This window comes from Peromyscus maniculatus, chromosome 3 (assembly GCF_049852395.1).
Source record: "Peromyscus maniculatus bairdii isolate BWxNUB_F1_BW_parent chromosome 3, HU_Pman_BW_mat_3.1, whole genome shotgun sequence".
Classification (NCBI taxonomy): Eukaryota; Metazoa; Chordata; class Mammalia; order Rodentia; family Cricetidae; genus Peromyscus; species Peromyscus maniculatus.
In genome coordinates this window covers 161090189-161112831 of record NC_134854.1, presented here as the reverse complement: position 1 = coordinate 161112831, position 22643 = coordinate 161090189, and the positions used below count along the sequence as shown (strand labels likewise).

At 46.8% G+C, this 22643-nt stretch overlaps 2 long non-coding RNA genes across 2 annotated transcripts in view; one reads left to right on the top strand and one right to left on the bottom strand.

The window, feature by feature from the left end:
- Window positions 1-21856, bottom strand: part of LOC143272561 (uncharacterized) — a 58183-nt gene extending 36327 nt beyond the window's left edge. The window contains exon 1 of the long non-coding RNA XR_013050214.1: window positions 21579-21856. This is a non-coding gene — a long non-coding RNA (uncharacterized LOC143272561). The remainder of the gene's footprint in view (window positions 1-21578) is intronic.
- On the top strand, window positions 7739-9061 carry LOC121828161 (uncharacterized). Its single transcript, XR_006070665.2, has 2 exons — window positions 7739-8194; window positions 8765-9061. It is a non-coding gene; the product is annotated as an uncharacterized LOC121828161 (long non-coding RNA).
- Window positions 21857-22643: the final 787 nt, after the last annotated feature.

Genomic DNA, 22643 nt, shown 5'->3' with positions numbered 1-22643 from the left:
ATATGCCCTGGAGTGGTATATATGCCCTGGAGTGGTATATATGCCCTGGAGTGGTATATATGCCCTGGAGTGGTATATATGCCCAGGAGTGATATATAAGCCCAGGAGTGGTATCAAAGGTCATAAGGTGGTTCTGGCTTTAATGTTATAGAAACGTCCTCAATGATTTCCATAATGGCTGCACTGGTTTACATTCCCACCAGCATTGAGTAAGGGATTCTCTTTCCCAGCTTTCTCTTCAGAATTCTCTAAGCTGATGAGACTCCAAACTGAGCAGGTTCTTCCCATGTCTTCTTAATTTTCTCTGCCTTTCTATTCCACCTCAGACTAACATGGGAAATGGAGGCACCATAGAGATGGCTGGAAGCTGAGGTAACCATAGATGCAGCTGGGACCAACATGGCTGCTAACTGTCCTCTGCTTAATAATAATGACATCTTCACATCATTAGCCCTACAGAAGTATTCCCATCATGAATCTGATATCATTCCACATCACAAATGTGGTGGTATTGTGTTCCCCAAAATATTGTGCACCCTAATAAACTTATCTGGGGTCAGAGACAGAACAGCTACTGGATACAGAGGCTAGAAAATGGTGGCGCTCATGACTTTAATCCTAGGACTCCAGAGGTAGAAATCCCTCTGGATCTCTGTGAGTTCCAGGCCACATTGGAAACAGCCAGGCATGGTGACACATGCCTTTAATCCCAAGAAGTGAGCCTTTAATCCCAGGGAGTGATGGCAGAAAGCAGAAAGGTATATAAGGCGTGAAGACCAGAAACTAGAAGCTTTTAGCTGGTTAAGCTTTCAGGCTTTCGAGCAGCAGTTCAGCTGAGATCCATTTGAATGAGGACTCAGAGGCCTCCAGTCTGAGGAAACAGGATCAGCTGAGGAATTGGCGAGGTGAGGTAGCTGTGGCTTGTTCTGCTTCTCTAATCTTCCATCATTCACCCCAATAACTGGCCTTGGGTTTGTTTTTATTAATAAGACCTGTTAAGATTCCTGCTACATCACAAAAACCCCGCAGAAGAGAACAAATCCCTATTTCAGAAAATCCTGACCTGTTCCTAGTACCCCATCTTCTCCCTCACCTCAGCTCAGGCACAGTGCCCCCCACCATTGCAACTCTCTCGAGTCCACACTTAAGCTCTTCAGTAAAACTCCCCCAGTCCTTACTGGTCTCTGAATCCTTTCTCTGCTGATGACAAGAGCCTGGGAACACTGGGTTGAGCCGTCAATCCGCTCCCCACCTTTCTCCGAGTCCCCAGCTTCACAAGCCAGTCACTAAGTTCATGCTGCTTCCCCCCCCCCCGCCCCCAGCACTAGATTTAGAGACAGAAACACACACCGCCACTTCCCAATTGTTCGCCATTCACCAACTTGCATGTTCTAAAAAGACACAAAACGTTTTGCTTCCAAACCCTGACCTCTAGTCAGCTCTGTAGTAGTCTCTAAGGTCAGGGAAACCAATGGAACCCTTGCACTGATTGTGGGGCTTGGGACAAACCCTGTGTGCATGTCTGAAACAAAAACACGGTTTTCAACAGGCCTAGGGAGCCGTGTCGTGGCAGCATAGAAACACACAGGAAAAGCAATGTTCCCTAGTACATGGTAAGCGCCGCTTCTGAAAGGCCCATTTAGAAAGGGCAGGGTTGAGTACCAAGCCGGAAGTGGGTCTCCCTGCACTGCAGTAGGCCTTGCTGTCTCGGGATGCTTTCGGCTGGATCCTTTGGGTATCAGAAACACTTTAAGGTGTTCCTCACTTACACACAAGTAACCAGATTTGAACTTTAATACACTCCCACCAACACTGAGTGAGCCCAGACCTCACGGAGCCTTCTACTCCTCCAGCTTCGTCTCACTTTATTGTCACATGCATCAAGTCTCACACCGATCCACTGGCCATGGGAAGCTGACCATCAGGAATGTTTAATCAGGATCACCAAAGGGCATGCAGATGGTTGCTCAAAATCCATCTCTTGAAAGCCCCTACTGGATGGAGAAAGAACCGCCCAGAACATGAAACTCATAGCATCTAAGAAAAAGATTTAGACAAATTGCCTGTCTATGTTTTCTAAAACAGCAGTCTGCTTCTAGGAGAATAAAAAGAACTTCCGGACCAGCAAACACAGAAGTAGCAAAGGTCTGAGCAATGGTCTGAACCACACAACCAGAAGAGACAACATGGCTAGGCCAGCTCTTCACTTCTGCATCCTACTGTATCTGAATGGGGGGAGCTTTGGGGAACATGCAGAGGGGGTTTGTCTACAAGATCAGAATGATAGGGCTCTGCTCACTTAAGCTAAATCATCAATTACTATAGCATTTTTTAAAATTCCTTAAAACTCTGCATGGGACCCCAAGAGCATTTTGAAAGTGTATGGAAGACTGGTTCTTGTCCATTTACCAGAGAGCCTGGTCTTTAATGAAACAGGCCTTGGGTTTCCACCTTTTCTAAGGAGAGCTAACACAGACAAAAAATCAACAGGCACTAGGGTAATTTTCCTTAAGAAAGATTTCAAAAGAAAAAAGCACTCACCCATAAACATCAAGAAAAATTTTTTTGCTTACTATCAAAAGTGTAAGTTCGCCCAAAGGTGAAATCAGTTAATTGCCCGTCTTTCTGGGCAATGGAAAGAGTAAGTGCATACATTGCTGGCCTGCTTACAGAACACTGTTTATAAAACATTTAGTGCAGTGCTTTCTTGCCAATTAAGAGTGAGGGTAGGATTTACCCTTCAGTTTTAATATCTTCGCCTGACTCTCATATACTAGGCGATATGAGCCAAAGGGATTAAGGAAACCATTGGCTACACATCTCTGCAAAACTATCTCCCTGGAAATTATCTTCAGAGTAAAAGGAAATGGTATTGGGGCTTGAATGAGGGATTGGCTGGATTTCCTCTCCATATAATCAGTCCAAGTTGGAACGTGTTTGTATTTGTACTGCCAACATCTGATTATCTGGCCTTCGCAGAGGTTCTTTGAGCTACCTATTACCTTACCAAAGCACTCTTCCTGACCAGAGGGGTTAGGGCAGATCTCTAGGTCACAGTACCCTCTATCCTGACCAGAGGGGTCAGGGCAGACCTCTAGGTCACATACTCTCTATTCTAACCAGAAGGGTTCAAGCAGACCACTGGGTCACAGTACTCTCTATTCTAACCAGAGGGGTTAGGGCAGACCTCTAGGTCACAGTACTCTCTATCCTAACCAGAGGAGTTCAAACAGACCACTGGGTCACAGTAATCTCTATCCTAACCAGAGGGGTTCAAGCACAGACCACTGGGTCACAGGGTAACAGATACTAAGGGTTTGCAGTCATTAGACCCTCAAAGAAATGGGAAGATTTGGGAGGCATCCTCTCTCAGTTAGGTCTGAAAGCAATGGAGAATCCCTTAGCATTTCATTTTCCAAGGAGCAGGAGTTTCGTGCATGAACGACTTTGGGAACATGGAACGAAGCATGTACTGTTGGCAAGAACAAAAGACCTGGGCTCCACACAGGAATATTTACAGGAAGGAGACACCAAGTTCAATATTTAAAACATCTGGTTGTAGCTAGAGTTTTCCTGCCTTGCCCACAGTCAGGACAAATCTTTGTCACCTGCCAGTCCCACAGCCGCTCAGACCCAACCAAGTAAACACAGAGACTTATATTGCTTACAAACTGTATGGCCGTGGCAGGCTTCTTGCTAACTGTTCTTTTATCTTAAATTAACCATTTCCACAAATCTATACCTTGCCACGTGGCTGGTGGCTTACCGGCGTCTTCACAGGCTGCTGGTCATGGCGGCGGCTGCAGTGTCTCTCCGCCTCAGCCTTCTGCTTCCCACAATTCTCCTCTCTCCTTGTCCCACCTACTTCCTGCCTGGCCACTGGCCAATCAGTGTTTTATTTATTGACCAATCAGAGCAATTTGACATACAGACCATCCCCCAGCATCTGGTACATGACACAATCACAGAATAAAGTGTTGCTGTGATCAGCCTTTCAAACACCTCTTACATCTTGTGGTTGCTTCACTGGGATCAAGATACTGTGGATCTCGCATTTTCACAATTGGAATGTGGGCCGGTTTCACAGTCTGTCTGTTAAGTGCAGTTGGGACACTGACTGAGCAAGAGTGGAGCCCTGAGACACACAGTGGAGAGCCTGTGGGCGCTACCAGGCCACACAGTGGAGAGCCCATCGGCGCTGCGGGCCCTTTAAACCAATAGGCCCTCTTTGCCAGATTCAAGAGTTCCCTCTTGGAGTTTGTGTGTGGTGAGGGATATACACATATGTATATGTTTATGAGGATGTGCACACATATGCCATTTTATGTGGAGGCTAGAGGTCCATGTTAGATGTTTCCCTTCATTGCTCCTCATCTTCTTTTTGAGACAAAGGCTCTCTCTAAGCTGAAGCTTACCAATTCATCCAGGCTGCCTGGCCAATGAGCTCCAGGGATCCCCCTGCCTCTGCTTTCCCAAAGCAGGACCAAGTCTCCTATGTCGCACTCCTCCTTCTTCTACACCTACAACTAGGGACTTTTTGCCACCACACCATGCAGAGGCAAACTGCAAAGCCAAACCATGAAGTATACAGCAGAAAGAAAAGTTACCAGAACTGGTTAATTCATAACATCAGAAAGCTGGAGAAATGTGCAAAAATGGAGTATGAGGAAGCTAATTTAAAATCACACGATTTCTTCTTCTTTTATTTTTTATTGGATTTATTTGTGTGTGTGTGTGTGTGTGTGTGTGTGTGTGTGTGTGTGTGTGTGTGCGTGTGCGCGCACGCCACATGCATGCCTGGTACCTACAGATGTCAGAAGGTGGTGTTGGATCCTCTGGAGTTATGGATGATTGTGTTTGCCACCATATAGGTGCTGGGAATCAAACCTGGGTCCTCTGCAAAACCAACAAGGGTTCTTAGTCACTGAGCCACGTTGCCAGCCCATTTTCTTTCTTTTAAAGGCCTTTTTAAAACATGTATGTACATGTGCTTTCATGAGTTCATGTACACCGCATGCATGGAGGAGCCTGCACAGGCTGGAAGAGGGCACAGATCCCCTGGAACTTGAGTTACAGACAATTGTGAACCACCATGTGGAAATGCAATAGAGTCTGTACCCTCACTAATACCAGGAAAGGAATCTCCATTCAAAGTAAGCTTAAGCCTAACCCAACAAAAGAATTTAAGAACAACTTAAAATCAAAAAGTTGAAGGTCATCCTCTGCTATGTAGTGAATTTAAGGCAAGCCTGGGCTACATAAGACCCTGTCTTAACAACAAAAATGACGAAGGAACTCCCAAAGGGTGAGATATTACCTTCCATGGACTCACTTAATTCTGTAAGAGCAGGAGGAAATGATACATCTTTAATTTTTTTAAATGTATTTATTTATTGGGGTTGGGAAGGCACTCATGTGGAGGTCAGAGGACAGGTTGTAACCATCAATTCTCTTCTACCCTGTAGATGCCGGGGATTGAGTTCAGGTTGTCATGCTTGGTGGCAAGTGCCTAGACCCACTGAACTAGCGCCCCAGCCTGGGATGTTTGTCATAACCATCATAGAGAGAATATTTAATACTTAAATGTTTCCCTAGTAATCTGTGAAACTTGGAGTTAGCTGTTCAGAAACATGGCCTCTCCACTCACTTCTGATGGCTCCTATGGACTGACCTGTAGGGTTTAACAGCCAAGGGATGAGTTAGAAATGTCTGTGCTGGTGGGAAGTCACTTGTTTGGTGGGTGATCCGTCTTAACCAACAGTTAAAAGCTGCATCATCACCAGGTAGTGAAACGCTGTCTCCAATATTCATAAAGGTCGGCTGCAATTTCTGAGGAGCTCTCAATCGAAGTCCTGCCATGCTTCCCTTCTAAATCCAAGACCACACGTTGCAGCAGATACTGAGATCTCTGGGTCTCAAGACTGAGGGATAAATAAGTAAAATGAGCAGAGGCCATCACTTGTCCAAGACTTTCTAAGGACAATCTAGCAGGATCATTCAAATAATTCGAGAAATACAGTGCCTGAAGAAACAGAACTGCTAACGGTCCTAAGAGGAGAGCACACCGCAGCAGGCAGACGAGGGTAGAATTTCTCACTAGAGTGACAATGACTGTTAGGATGGGAGGGCTACAGTGCGTCATGGCGGGGAGAACATGGCAGCAGACACCCGTGGCAGCTGCTTACATGACTTCCACAGCCAGGAAGTAAAGAGCAGACAGGAAGTAGGACCAGGATATCAAACACCAAGGCCCGGCCCAATGAACCACTTCCTCTAGCAAGGCTTCACCTCCTAAAGGTTCCACAACCTTCCTAAACAGTGCCACTTTCTAGAGACCAGGTGTTCAAATACATCAGCCTCTGGGGGGAATAGTTCACATTCAAGCAGCACCACTATCTAGCTGATGAACATTCCCCAGATGGAGCAGTATTTCCTGGGAGAAAATCTCTTCTGATGGTCAATGATGAGGAAAACATGTAGCCCAAGCAATCAGTCAGCATACCACACAAGCCTATGTTAACGAACATAGTGACGGAGGAAATCGACAAAATCAGCACCGAATGAAGTCTTCTCCCAAAAACTCCATCATGAGACTTTGTGATTGACACATTTGAAAAAGCTGAAGGACTGGGGTGGAAAGTGTCTCCTGTCTGAGAAAAGTAGTCCAACGACTTGGATTCCCCTGGAAACTTAGTTTGCAAGTTTGTACTATGAAGACTAGAGACAGCCATGATGTTCTTAGAGCAGAGCTTTAGTGACGAGTTGCAGACCCCCAGCACTGGCAGTACCTGGCAGAGCCAACCCAGGACACCAGCTTACATTGTTCTGAGAGACCAATAGTTTCATCACATATGCACCTAAAACTTAAAACATCTCAATGGTATTAAAATATACCAGAAATGAAATATGGAAATGCTCTAAAAAACGATTTTCAGAGCTGGGGTCACAGCTCATGTGGCAGAGTCCTTTGTCTAACATGCATTGAGCCCTGGGTTTGATCCCCATAACAACATAAACGCAGTGTGGGGGTGTGCTTCTGCATTTCCAGCACCCTGGATATGGAAGCAGGAAAGTCATCCTCAGCTACACAGGGAGTTTGAAGCAAGTCAGGCTGCATGGAATCCTGCCTCAAAAACAAAAAAAGCCAGGCGGTGGTGGCCCACGCCTTTAATCCCAGCACTTGGGAGGCAGAGGCAGGTGGATCTCTGGGAGTTCTAGGCCAGCCTGAGTTACAGAGTTAGTTCTGGGAAAGGCGCAAAGCTACACAGAGAAACCCTGTCTCAAAAAAACACAAACAAACAAACAAACAAATAAACAAAAAAACTATTTTCATTTAGTTACTTAAATGAACCTTAAAAATGCAAATCAATAAACTATATGCCTTCTGGGTCTCATTATCAGTAAATGAAGCAGAGAACTACATAATAACCTGTTCTCAATATGTTTTACTATGAGACATACTGAAATCATGACGGGATTTGTGTTCTCTCTTTTTCAAAGCAAGTTTCCAGCCCATCTGCAAAATGTATCATCTGGTCCCATGTGGGCTCCTATTAACCTCCACTGTTTCGTTTTGTTGTTGTTGTTGTTATTGTTGTGTTTATTATTTGTGAGAGTGTGGGGGAGGGGTGTGAGAGAGAGGGTGGGGGACAGGGACAGGGAGCAGGAGCATGCCACAGCGCATGTATAAAGGTCAAAGAACAGCTTTCAGGAGTCAGGTCACTCCCGCTTCGTTTTTAATCCAGGGACTCTTGTCCCTCCCACTCCGGGTACATCAGGCTAGCAGGCCAGCAGGCTTCTGGGCGCCTGTCTCTGTCTCCCAGCTCATGTGATAGGAATGCTAAGATTGCAGACATGCATCAATGCATCCCGCTTTTCTGTGTGGGCTCCAGGGGTCACACCGAGGTCACCAGGCTCGTGCAGTAAGTACTGTCACCTGCAGAGGACCAGTCCTCGGCTCTTCTGGGCGGTAAACCCCGAGGGTCTCCTTCCATCGTGTCAGCACTACCACTCAGATCACGCAAAACTACACGAGGAAGGTGGAACTGCAACCAGTGTGGTCCTAGAGGAGAGAATTCGGGAGCAGTGGGGGAAACTGCTCCCTGGGAAAATAGCAAGGAGAAGTTCTTATTCAGAAACAAACTCCAGCCTGAAAGAGCAGCAAGGATTCTTAACCACTGAACCTCTTCTCCAGGTGAGGTTTTTTCTCTTCAATTTTAAAATTATAGTGTGTGTGTGTGTGTGTGTGTGTGTGTGTGTACATGTCTGTACGTGTGTGTGTCTGTGTGTGTACATGTGTGTCTGTATGTGTGTCTGTGTGTGTACATGTGTGTGTGTGTGTATACGTGTGTGTGCGTGTGTGTACGTGTGTATACGTGTGTGTACGTGTGTGCGCGTGTGTGCGTGTGTGTGTGTGTGCGTGTGCGTGTGCGTGTGCGTGTGTGTGTGTGTGTGTGTGTGTGTGTGTGTGTGTATACGTGTGCTGCAGCACATGTGTGATAGTCACAGGACAGTTGACAGGACTCAGTTCTCTTCCTTCCCCCATGTGGGTCCCAGGGATCAAACTCAGGTTGTCAGGCTTGGCGGCTTGAGCACTGAGCCATCTCATCAGCCCCGGGCCATGTTGACATCAGCTACTGAAATCTTGACACCGAGCAGTCCTAGGTGCTCCATCACTAGTCCGTCCCCCGCCAGATTCTCCTTACCCCTCATCCTCCGTCCAGCGCCATCACATTCTTACCAGTCACGTCTCCCTCTTCCACAGGTGGCTGTCCTGGTCATTTCATGGTTTCTAAGTATCAACTAATACAGCCTCCAAAACTTACGTAGACCAAGCCAGGTGACCCATGCCAGCACTCAGGAGACCGAGACAGGAGGAGCATGGCAAGTTCAAGGCCAGCCTGAGCTACATGGTGAGGCCCTGACTCAAACAGCAGCAACAAAAAATAGAGCAACTTAGAGCTGAGACTGAATTAATAATGGAAAATCCTTAAATGACAAAATTTCAAATTATATTGAATTGCAAAACATGTCATCTGGTCCCACGTGGGCTGCTACCAACTTTCACTGTCCTGGTTACTTTGTTCTGTTTATTATTTGTGTGTGAGAGAGGGGAAGAGAGACAGGCAGAGAACAGACACAAGTACCACGGTGTGTGTACAAAGGGCAGAGAACAACTTCCAGGACTCAGGTCGTTTTTGTTTTTTCATCTTTAGACTAACTCATGTTCATGTTTTTTGAGTTTTAATGAGAGAGAGAGAGAGAGAACCACACATGTGCTATGCCATGTACTTGGAGGCCAGACCACAAGGGTGGTAGGCATCAAACTCAGGTTAATGCTAGGCATCTCTCCAGCCCTAGACTAATCCTCTTAATGCCGCATCAAGATGGATGCTGTCGTGGTTCCACGGATGGTAGGAGTCAGGCAAAGACACCTGCAGCTGCTCGGGTATGCAAAGCTGGAAATTCAAGAAGATTTGCTCTGTTTTTATTACATTTATGTATTTATTTAGGGGAGGCACACGTGTGCCATGGTGCACAGGTGGGTGTCAGAAGACAACGTGGAGTAATCCATTTTTCGTTCCACCACCAGGAGGACCCAGGGATCATACTCAGGTCATCAGGCTTAGTAGCAAGTGCCTTCACCTGCTGAGCCATCTTGTAGGTTTTTTTGTTTGGTTTGGTTTGATTTTTTGAGACAGGCTTTCACTGTGTAGTTTTGGTGCCTGTCCTGGAACTCGCTCTGTAGACCAGGCTGGCCTTGAACTCACAGAGATCTGCCTGCCTCTGCCTCCCAAGTGCTGGGATTAAAGGCGTGTGCCACCACCCAGCTAGGTGTTTTTGTTTGTTTGTTTTTTGTTTTGTTTTGTTTTGTTTAAGATTTATTTTGGGGTTGGGTTTACCTCAGTGGTAGAGCGCTTGCCTAGCAAGCGCAAGGCCCTGGATTTGTGTGTTTGCCTGCATGTATGTGTGTGCGATGTGCATGCCTGGTGCCCACAAAGGTCAGAAGACAGGGTCCATTCCCCTGGAACTGGAGTTACAGATGTGACTGTGAGCCACCATTTGGATGCTGGGAACCAAGCCAGGGTCCTCTGCAAAAGCAACAAATGCATTGTCTGCAGCCCCTCTGGGTTTAGTTTTTGAGTAGGTCACATGTAGCCAGAGATCACCTTGGACTCCTGATCCTCCTGTCTCCACCTCCCAAGGGCTTGGATTTGAGGTGTGAACCACCACCCCCAGTTTTCTGTGGTGCTACAGACTGAGTCCAGAGCTAGGTAGGCACTCTACCAACTGAGTCACACCTCCAGACCATAATTTGTCGGTCTGACAGACAGGTAGGGTGGAGGCGGGACCGGTCCACTGGGTCTCTCCCTTGGGGCTGAGCGGGATGATGTCGATGGCCCAGACCTCCCCATTCCACCAGAGAGAAGCACACTGGGCCGGGAGTCTTGCATCAGGAGTGGATTTATATAGGTTGGGGTGACGGGGAGGGGGGGGGGCGCGGGGGGGGGGGGTGGATTGGTGGTGGTAAGGATAGCGGGCCAATGAGATGATGCCGTCTCAGCAGTTACTAGGCAGAGGCAATTCTAGGTCAGGAAGTGCTGAGTCACTCATATGTAGAAGTCATGTCCGAGGACAGGTCGCCAAACTCCAGCTAGGCTCAGGAAGCTGCACTGGGCCTCTTGCCTGGGCCTTATGGGACCCAACAATAACTGAGATTTGAGACCAAGTGGTCTTATTCCAGACCTATACTCTTTAAACCTCTGTCCTAGGCTATGTTCCCAAAATAGGAAAACAAAAATTGAAAGATGCTAAGTGATCTCCCCCAACCCCTCTGTGTGTGTGTGTGTGTGTGTCTGTCTGTCTGTCTGTCTGTCTGTCTGTCTGTCTGTCTGTCTTTCACACACACAATTTGTCTTTTGAAACATGGTCTCTCTATGTCCTCAAACCCTTGATCCCCCGCCTTGGTCTCCCAATTGCTAGGATGAGCCACACCTACACCCAGCACCGAGTGCTCTCTTCGGAACCCCTTTCCTACTTCACTCAGTTTTTTGGGGCTGCTTTCCATCCCTTCCAGTTTAGTTTCCCAATCGCTGAAGACGATATGACAGGAGAAGAACAGAACAAAACCTTTCACACAGAAACCGCTGAGAAGAATCTGTCCAAAGAACGCAGGAATGTGGCCCCAGGACTCTTGCTCAGCCATCTGCTCACATTACTCACTTGAAGCCAGCGGGCTGGCCACCCTCTGCCGGCTCAGCTCCACACACAGGTTTTCTGCAGGCTTCTATCTTTGGACCCCGGTGGGAGGTACCTGGAGGTTAACTTGGCACTCACCTTGCTTCCTGAGCCCCTTCACAGATCCATCTGGTCTTAAGTCTGAGTGGCCCACACTTTGGGCAAAGTGCTTTGGCTTTTTCTGATTTTGGTGAAGTATTTCAGGCATACAGAACGATGTCAGCATCCATGCAGCCTTTGAAATGAGAGCGGCTGCGTCAGTGGGAACCCCATGAACTCTGCACCATCTGCTCTTTGCTCCGTCTCAAATTCCCCACCACCCTGAGCTTGGCATACAGAGATGGGAGACTTCCAACGGGAGTCTAAGAACAGTACACATCACTACGTGCCTTTAGACTTCAGAGAAATGATGTCACAGTGTGCAATTCTATGCTTCCAGCTACTGGCACAGGTTGACAAAAGGAGCGTAGCTGTTACCATGACATCCAGGGGCCCTGGTCTTTATCCCACCCCTTTGCCCCAGAGGCAATGATGTCCCCTGACTAGCCTGGCCACTTGCCTCCCTTCTCCACAGTTGCTGGATTCCCAGATCTGGGCTCTCTTAGCTTTACACGCTCTTTGGCATAATAATGTGTGTACACAAGGTCACTTCCCCCATTTAGTGTCTTGAAATCTTTCTACAATGGTAAATGCAGCAGCATTTGCTCCATTTCTACTGTGATACAGTACACTGTGTGATGTATAACTCTACACCCTGTCAACTTTTCTGGTGGAACGATTTCCTTTCATTGCTTATATTCATATTCTCTAGTACTCTTTTTTTTTTTTTTTTTTTTTTTTTTTTTGTCTGAGATAGAATCTTACCATGTAGCCCAGGCTTGCCTTTTTCTCCCATTACAAGTAAGGCTACTTGCTGTAAGTGCATGTGGCCATTGGGCCTATGGTCTCTATGCACAAGAACTACTACCTAATCGTTATCTTGTTGTGTAATTCTGTTACTGAGATAATAACCTTTGTATGTTCTCAATTTAAATTTCAATCCAACCCCTCCGGGATTTGCTCTCTGCTCCTGGCATCCCCAGATGAGCAATGCAAGGAGGCAGCTTTAGCAGGAATCGCAGGAATTTTGTATGGAAGGGAGTTCCGGGTCCACTGTCGTGCCCCACCTTGGTGTGCATCCCATCCTGGCTGTGGGTTTTTCTTTTCCTTTGGGTTTTGGATACTTTCCTTGGCAGCAGTCTCTTACAGCTCCCTCTTAGCCTCCCTCTGTACCTCTGTCAAGGGAAGAAAAAAAATCTTCCAGGCTCCTCCACACTATTCTTGCTGCTGAACCAGTTAAAGCACTGCCTTAGTCTGGCTCTTCCTGGACAAAGGGACTTATCTGTCTGTCTGTTGAGACAGGGTCTCATTATATAGCCCAGGCTGCACTTAAATCAGTCTCCTCCCACTTCAGCAGGCCTCAGACCTGCACTATCATGGCCAACCCAAAGGGACCTTTCTGTCTCCTGCAATTTCACCAACAAGAGAGGCAGAGAATAGTCCTGGTTACACAGACCACTGGGGACATAAACAACACATGTAAAGCCTGCCACTGCAGTGAGGTTAAATCTATCCTGATGGTCTGAATTAGATAAATGCCTGGAATTACTAGGGAATCACACGATTGAACAGGTAACCTTAGGGAAATCCTGGCCAATGTGGCAGCCACTAGACATATATGGAGACTTGTGTTTAAAATATAACCAGTTAAAATAAGTCATTCAGAACTCTGTGAGTTCAAGGCCAGCCTGGTCTACAAAGTGAGTTCCAAGACAGCCAGGACTGTTACACAGAAAAACTCTGTCTCAAAAAAGAAGAGGAAGAAAAAGAAGAAGAGGAGGAGGAGGATGAAAGGAAGAAGGGGAAGAAGAAGATGAGGAGGAAGAAGAGGAGGAAAGGAAGCAGAGGAAGCAGGAGCAGAAGAAGGAGGAAGAGAAGGAGAAGAAATGAAGTTCAGTTCACACAGCAGACCCCTTTACACTCTGGTCAGAACAGACAAGAAGGAGAAGAAATGAAGTTCAGTTCACACAGCAGACCCCTTTACACTCTGGTAGAACAGACAAGAAGGAGAAGAAATGAAGTTCAGTTCACACAGCAGACCCCTTTACACTCTGGTAGAACAGACAAGAAGGAGAAGAAATGAAGTTCAGTTCACACAGCAGACCCCTTTACACTCTGGTCAGAACAGACAAGAAGGAGAAGAAATGAAGTTCAGTTCACACAGCAGATCCCTTTACACTCTGGTAGAACAGACAAGAAGGAGAAGAAATGAAGTTCAGTTCACACAGCAGATCCCTTTACACTCTGGTCAGAATAGACAAGAAGGAGAAGAAATGAAGTTCAGTTCACACAGCAGACCCTTTACACTCTGGTAGAACAGACAAGAAGGAGAAGAAATGAAGTTCAGTTCACACAGCAGATCCCTTTACACTCTGGTCAGAACAGACAAGAAGGAGAAGAAATGAAGTTCAGTTCACACAGCAGACCCCTTTACACTCTGGTCAGAACAGACAAGAAGGAGAAGAAATGAAGTTCAGTTCACACAGCAGATCCCTTTACACTCTGGTCAGAACAGACAAGAAGGCAGAGGAGCTGCAGTGCTCCCTAACCCCCTGACTTGGCAGTGAAGGAGCTGAAATGAAGCAGACTTTGCATTTGACCATTAAAAACCCAGAAAGGCCGTGTGGTGGTGGTGCATGCTGTTAATCCCAGCACTTGGGAGGCAGAGGCAGGCGGATCTCTGTGAGTTGGAGGCTAGCCTGGTCTATAGAGCGAGTTCTGGGGACAGCCAGGGCTGTTAAACAGAGAAACTCTGTCTCAAAACACAGAAGAAGAAGAAGAAGAAGGAGGAGGAGGAGGAGGAGGAGGAGGAGGAGGAGGAGGAGGAGGAGGAGGAGGGGAGGAGGAGGAGGGAAGGAAGGAAGGAAGGAAGGAAGGAAGGAAGGAAGGAAGGAAGGAAGGAAGGAAGGAAGGAAGGAAGGAAGGAAGGAAGGAAGGGGTGATATTGTGTTCCCCAATATATAGTGCACCCTAATAAATTTATCTGGGGTCAGAGAACAGAACAGCCACTAGACAGACATAGAGGCCATAAAATGGTGGCACACACACCTTTAATCCTAGCATTCCAGAGGCATAGATCCGCCTGGATCTCTGTGAGTTCAAGGCCACACTAGAAACAGCCAGGCATGGTAACAAGAGCCTTTAATCCCAGGAAGTGATAGCAGGAAGCAGAAAGGTATTTAAGGTGTGAGGACAAGGAACTAGAGCTGGTTAAGCGTGTAGGTTTTGAGCAGCAGTTCAGCTGAGATCCATTCGGGTGAGGACTCAGAGGCTTCCAGTCTGAGGAAATAGGATCAGCTGAGGAATTGGCAAGGTGAGGAAGCTGTGGCTTGTTCTGCTTCTCTAATCTTCCAGCATTCACCCCAATAACTGGCCTTGGGTTTGTTCTTATTAATAAGACCATTTAAGATTCGTGCTACAAAAGAAAGAAGGAAGGAAGGAAGGAAGGAAGAAAGGGAGGGAGGGAGGGAGGGAGGGAGGGAGGGAGGGAGGGAGGAAGGAAGGAAGGAAGGAAGGAAGGAAGGAAGGACAAAAGAAAAGAAAGGAAGGAAGGAAGGAAAGAAAAAAGAAAGAAAGAAAGAAAGAAAGAAAGAAAGAAAGAAAGAAAGAAAGAAAGAAAGAAAGAAAGAAAGAAAGAAAGAAAGAAAGAAAGAAAGAAAGAAAAAGAAAGAGAGAGAGAAAACAGGAAAATAAAGCCATCATGGGCCAATGAGATGGCTCAGCAGGTAAACCACATGATGACGACCACTTTAGTTCAATCCCCAAGACCCACATGGAGAACCACCTCTGAGAAGTTAGTTGTCCTCTGACTTCTATGCACGATGGCAACCTCATGCCTGCTTATATATATGAACACTAAATAAGTAAAATGTTTTAGGATTTTTTTTTTTTTTGAGACAAGATCTCACTGTGTATGTATGTACTCCTGACTGTCCTAAAATTCACTGCATGAACAGGCTGGCTTTGAATTCACACAGATCTGCCTGCCGCTGCTTTCCAAATGCTAAAATAAAAGCATGGCCACCAAGCTCAGCCAAAAAACAAAACAAAACAAAACAAAAAAACCTTTTCAATGAGCTGTTCATGCCTATAAGCCCAGCCCCCTTGGGGGTGGAGTCAGGAGGATAAGAAGCCCAAAGTCATGAGTGACTACATAGTATGTTTAAGGTCAACCTGGGCTACATAGAGAGACCTTGTCTCCAACATAATATTGAAAACTAAAATAACAGCTCTGTGCTGCTCCTGGCTGTTCAGTCTGTCTTTGCATTTCTTTCTCCTCTTACTGTACCAGCCAAGAACCTACACCCTCAGATACTGCCTGCAGTCTGCATTTCCATGACTCACTGGAGCTGGTGGATTAGGGACCAGATGCGAGGTAAGGAAGGGAGATGAGGAAGGAGGATGGAGCCTAGTGGACCTCCTCTCCCAGGACACCTTCAACAACATCTCCAGCCACACCTGTCTTCTACAGCTCCTGCTCACACCACCCAGGCCAGCTACAGCTTCATCTCCTTAGAGTGACCCTGACCTCAGGGCTCCAGGAACACTGACTGGAGTGATGCCCTGCAGTCATAGCAAATATGGGGCTTGGCTCACCATCTCCTGTGACTTCCTGCAAGCACTTCCAACTTGGTTTCTGTGCTCCCAGCTGGTGGTGAACCAGCTCCATGTGTCTGTTCATGCTGAGGTGGCAAGGCAGAGGAGTATCTTCCTCAGCTTCTGCAAAGTGTGCCCTGCAAGTTCACAAGACTAAACCCTTCCCTAAACTACACGTACACACGTGGCCTATGCTGTATTCAGCTGTAATCTGCATGTACACGCGTGGCCTATGCTGTATCCAGCTGTAATCTGCATGTACACACGTGACCTGTGCTGTATCCAGCTGTGATCTGCATGTACACACGTGGCCTGTGCTGTATCCAGCTGTAATCTGCATGTACACACGTGACCTGTGCTGTATCCAGCTGTGATCTGCATGTACACACGTGGCCTGTGCTGTATCCAGCTGTAATCTGCATGTACACACGTGGCCTGTGCTGTATCCAGCTGTGATTTTTAATGCTGTCTTTGATCACGAATACTCAAACAGCTAACAATGGCAGCCCACCGTGCTTACTTATCAGGGAGCAACTGATACTGTGGCCCCTGTAGGATGAGATGATTCTGTCTGATTCTATATCGTACCTTGACCCAGGTATGAACAGATTTGCCCAAAAGGACATTTTTGTCTGACTGGCCTCTGCAGGACGACCACATTTGGAAGCTTATTTAAAAAGAAATCTGTTTGTGGGGCTGACGGCTCAGCAGTTAAACAACACTTACTGCTCTTGCAGAGGGGACTCAGATCGGATTCCCAGCACCCACACCCACATTGTGGCTTACAACCATGCATAACTCCAGTTCCAGGGGATCCAACAGGCACACACAATGACCATACATGTATGCAGGCAAAACACTCATATACATACAGTCAAATAGAAATCTAAAAAAAAAAGTTTTAATGAATATTTTTTTACATATCTCTTTCTACAGTACACAAAAGCTCCTTAGTGCCAGAAGTGCTTCATACGCTCTACTTCACACACACACACACACACACACACACACACACACACACACACACACACATGCATACATGCATACATGCATATAGTGATATTTTATTTGTACTAAAATGTGATTTGTATGTTAATAAATAAAGTTGTCCAGGGGTCAGAGCTAATAGCAAGCCATCGCAGAAGATGGGCAGTGGTGGTGCATGCTCTTGGAGTTAGGTGGAGCTAGGTGGAGTTAGGTGGAGTTAGGTGGAGTTAGGTGGAGTTAGGTGGAGTTAGGTGGAGTTAGGTGGAGTTAGGTGGAGTTAGGTAGATCTCTGTGTATTCAAGGATACAGCCAGCATTGGAGACACACGCCTTTAATCAATACCAACCATAGAAGACCTGGAGGTCTGTACAGACAGGCAGCGACGAAGTGGTCATGTGGTTGGGTTTACAACCAATGAGAAGGCAGAACAGAAAGTCTTTATAAAGACAGACACACAGGAAGTAGGTCTCTTTCGGAGAGGTAGGACCACCGAGAGAAGAAGGGTAAGGTTTTTAGCTCTTAGCTATTGCTCTGACCTCTTGGCTTTCTTCTTTGCATTGGTTCTGTGTTTCTTATTGAATGAGACAGTTACTACTACACATGCATACATACACACACACACACACACACACACACTACCATGACTCTGAAACCATTTAGTTCCACACACTTCTGCTGCATCCACTCCCTAAACACAATACTGTATCACTTAACAGCAGGGTTAAGCTCTGAGAAAAGCATCATTAGACAACCACACCATAACAGCCAGTATTTGCAGAAACTATGATGGGCTTATGTCATTATATGATACGATCTTTATTTCCGCAGTGCTGGGGATCAAATCAGAGCCTTAGACTTGCTGGGCAAACTCTACCACATGCCCCAGGCCCTTGATTGTGTAAATCACAGGACCAGCAGCCCCGGGAAGAGACCTTGTAGTGGGTAGCCATTCCAGCTTTGATCTGGAAGTTCCAACCCCCATTGAGGCTTCGGTAACTGTCACGCCTACAAGGCGGGGCCAAGAGAGGACCCTGAAGATCCGAGATCCGGATGCGCCAGTTCTCTTGGTTCCTGGACCCTGGACACTGGAGGTAAACCCAGCAGAGTTCTCCAGAGAACACTGCTAGACTTCGCTACACCTTTCCCAGACCTTGTTACCTATCCTTTCACTTGTAAGTTACCCACAAAATAAACCTCCCTTTTAACTACGTGGAGTTGCCTTAATAATTTCACCAATAAGGCCTTTTCTGTCAGAGGGTCCCTGGGGCCTCTCCCATTCTAGATCTTCTTTCACACTGTAGATACGATGTCTACAGCTTATGGGTCTGTCTGCCATCCCCATATATTGTGATCTCTTCAAGGGAAAGGACTGTGTCTCAGGCTGAATCTGCAGGGCTAAGAAAACAAAAACAGCCTGGCACACAGTTCATACTCTAATGTGCAGATGGAGTGAAGATCAGAAGCGCCTGAGATTCACTGACCACCTTCCCAAGGAGAGACAGATTCCATGGTCACAGGAACACCATGAAATGACCCACATTACTTTTCCTGCGACAGTTCAGACTTGACCCAGGTGTGCTGGTGTCATGCATGCTTAATCCCGGAACTCAGGAGGCTAAGACAGGCAGGCTATTGTAGTCTGGAGCCTGGACTACACAGCAAGAGCTTGTGTCAGAAAACCAAAAAGAAAGAAGAGTGAGGGGGGAGGGGCGGTGGGAGGAGGGGACAAGAGAAGAGCGGAGAATCTGACACAGGACCAAACCCTACACAGCAATCTAATCATCCAACTTGGCCTCTTCTTATGCCACTACATTCCTGTGAGGCTTTTAGTGGCTTAGGAAAACATCACCCTTCTTAGGGAGATAACTGTCTAAAAGTTCTTGGCTCTGAGGAAACAAATTAGACAAAGCCCTTCCTGCTAGCTAGCTCAGGCGATGCAGCGCAAATGCACGCCATAGTCCATGCACTCCACCAGAGCTTTCCACAGCCCATGTGGAAACAGAGGTTCATGTTCCTTTTCATCTCGATTTCCGAGCTTCCTCCACCAACTCTAATGCATATTTACTATAAAATGACTTTCGGATTTTTGCTTTTTGTAGTATATGTAACTCCAAGGCATTGTTGAGTAAGCTTTTGATGGCAGTATTTTTAGCTACATCGCAATGAAACCACTATTTCATAAAAGTTATTTTCCAGCTCTTCTACCACCATCAGCTTCAAGTCCTCGTATTCCAAATGGAGCCAGGTGTGTTCTAATCGGTGTCTAGCCTCTTTCCCATAAATCCTCTGTCTTCCGTAGCAGGTAGGTTTCCCAGCCCAGGAAAGGGGACTTTGCCTCTTGCTGGATTTGGTTCTTAACGAGTTCGTCTGTCTTTGTGCCTAACGGAGTGAGACGTGACACCACTGCCCTTGTCTGCTGCCAGTCTTCACGCTGTACTTCACTCTCTTGGATTTTGGGACAGAACAAACAGATTTAACCATCTAGGAAGCAAACTGACCCATATTCCACACACTGTGCCTCCAGTCATGTCTACACCCTTTGTACATGTACGAGCATGCAGGTGCCATGATCAGGGAACGACTTGCAGAACGTAGTTCTCTCGTTCCACCACGTGGAGCACAGTCTTCAAACATGGGACCTCAGGCTTGGCTACAAGCACCTTAACCCACTGAACCACACTCACCAGCACAGCCCAGGTCCCCACTGACACTTAACACACTTACCTTGAAATAATTGTGCAGATGTCAGAAACAACCATCCCAAGCTCATGAAAATGGTAATGGCTGTCTTGTTTAGAGATGACAGACAGACAGACAGAATATAGAAACGAGTCACACTTTTTGTAAGTTTCTGCCCTCCTCTCCCCAGCTTCAAAAGGAAGCACAGCCCCATGCCCTGCTTTAGATTTCCGCCTTCCTTTGCGATGCCTGCCAGGGTCCCTTTCTTCACATCTTTTTAGTGGATGGTTACAGACACTGCTGGGAGTTATAAAAAATCATTTCCTTTGCATTAGTGAAAGAAGCCTCTTGCTTGCCAACTCATTAGAAACAAAAGTTATGATTCTAATTTTGCTCTTCTCTCTTCTCATTCCAATCTTTACCTTATGCGCCTTTCATCCCACTTTTTCCAACCTGAGGACCAAGATCAATCTTTTCCCTCTGCTTCCCCAGGTCACCCTTTAACCTTTGCACAAAATGGGAACGCAGCAACTTCAAACACATGCAGAGGCACAGTCAGCCCTCTCTGCTGCTCTGCCGTCCGTCAGTCACTGATATGTGCTGAACAATGCTTCCCCATCTCCACTCTAGACTGAGCCCACAGAATTAAGCAATCTTTGTCCATTCGAGGATGTAACACTGACAGCTGAGCTGATTGACTTTGCAGAATTTTAAAAACCATCCTACTGATCAGCAGGCAGACGAAAGAAGAGTGGGACATAACTAGGAGGCCATTGCAGCAACTACAGAACATAGATCTGACGGAGGGAATCGCAAAGGCAATGTAGGAGAGGAGATGGCATTGGGTCACCCTTAGCAGGGGCGGAAGAGATGGCTCAGTGGTCAACAGAACTTACAGCTCCTGCAGAGGATCTGGGTTCTGCTTTGAGCACCCTGAGACCCTGAGCAATAAACTGACAAGACTCAATGATTAGGAATAAGGCCAAACAAGTTGGAGAAAACAACTCAGAGTTGGGCTTTTGTGGCTGAAAATGCCCTTTACAGAGAGAAGAAGAAGATGGGGGGTGGGGGCATTGAGACGGCTCTGCATCTTAGGGGCACTTGCTGCCAAGTCTAACAACTTTAAGGCCCAGGGGACACACAATAGAAGGAGAGAACGGACTGTTGCATGTTGTCCCCTGGCCTCCACACATACAACTGACTCTGCGCGCACACACACACACACACACACACACACACACACACACACACACACACACACACGAAGGTGAATATTAAGACAAAAACAAATAAGACAACCCAGAAAAAAGAAATTTTTGCAGAAGCAAGATGGATTCCATTTTGGAAGACGCCTGTGTTAGTCACTTTGGGCTCACTGACAGAAGGGATAAGGTCCGTGATGGGGGAAGGCGTGGCCATTGGTATGTGAGGATGCTTCCTGAAATAACACCTGAGTGGGTCAGGAAGGGAAAGGGGTCCAGCACTCCACTGGCTTTCTACTTTTTTCCTTTTTACTCAGCCTAGGATCCCAGTCCTTGGAATGGTACCACCCACAGCAGGGTGAGCCTTGGTGAGCCTTCTTAATCCTCAAGGCCTTTCTTCAGCCACAGCTACAAAGATCAAGGGAGAAGAAATTGTTTGGCAAATGGAGATGAGTTTCCCATATACCTGAAGCCCTGGGAGTGACACCTGAGGATCTTGGGAGAAATTACTTTCCAGACATAAGGTTTAAAAGGAGAAAATGATAGAATTAACCCCAAAACATTAGTAAGAATCACAGTCTCCAGATAGAAGAGGAGGAACTGGACTCCAAGAGATGAAATTTTAAATGCCTGTTGTCTCCAGAACTCTTTCCCTGGTAAGGTGGGGTTTGGTATAAGCAAACAGCTATGCCCTCCTTATAGGGACCAATGACAAACCAAAGTTTAGCTCCACAAAACCCACCTCAGGGAACCAATGAGGTTATTGGGCTTACTTACAGAGATAAAAGGTTCCTTGTGGAGTGGGGGGACAGCAAAGCAGCCACACCATGGGAACTCTCAGCCCTGCACGGTTGATGATCTCTCTCCCCGAAGCCGCAGAGATGGAGGCCTGCCCCTTCTGCTAACTTTCTGCTCACACTCCAGCACCTCCCACGAGTCACGTGCAATCAGGGCAGGATCACGTACAGCTGGCCAGGAGATGCAGGAGGGAGGGGCTGGCATCTCAGGTGAGGCTCCAGGGACTCCCCCTCCCACGTCTGTGAAGGAGTACCAAGTCCGCAGATCCCATCTCTAGAGTCTCTTGAACAGCCATAGGACTCTACATCACCTGTAAACGCGGATTGGGTCAGACAAACCAGCAAAACGAAAGCATGTCAATGAGAGGTGGGGTGTGTCCAGATGCTGTGGGAATCTGGACAGTCATCTGCTTCCAAATAGAGCCAGTCATTGCCATGAAAAAGTGGAAAGCTAATGTTCCCAGAGCCTCTAGATTGTAACACCAGCAGACTACACAGTCTTTTCTGTCAAATTCATCAGTGCTGAAGCGCTGGCGACAACCTCATATTTTGCTTTGCTTTGGGGTGAGAGGGTGACTCCAGGTATGGGCCCAAAATTATACACAAAAATTCAGGAGTTGGTGTTGGCTAACAGATTACAACCCTGTGGTTCTTTTCTGGAAACACAGGGAACAAACATCCTCATGTCTGTGGGCTGGAGAGACAGCTCAGTGGTTAAGAGTCTGTACTGTTCTTGAGGAGGACCTGAGTTCAGTTCCCAGCACCCACATCAGACAGCTCACAACCACCTGTAACTCCAGCTCCAGGGGATTTGATGTCCTTCCTGGTCTCTGTAGACACCTGCATTCACACACACACACACACACACACACACACACACACACACACACACACACACACAAATGGAAATAAATCTTTTTAAATCTTCACATTTTAAGTCAGAGATAGCTTCAGGAAGTAGGGTGCACTGAGGGGGAGAGGGAGAACATGGAGAGAGAAAAGGAGAAAAGTTGGGGGCAGGCATAATCCCAGCCCTCAAGGAAGA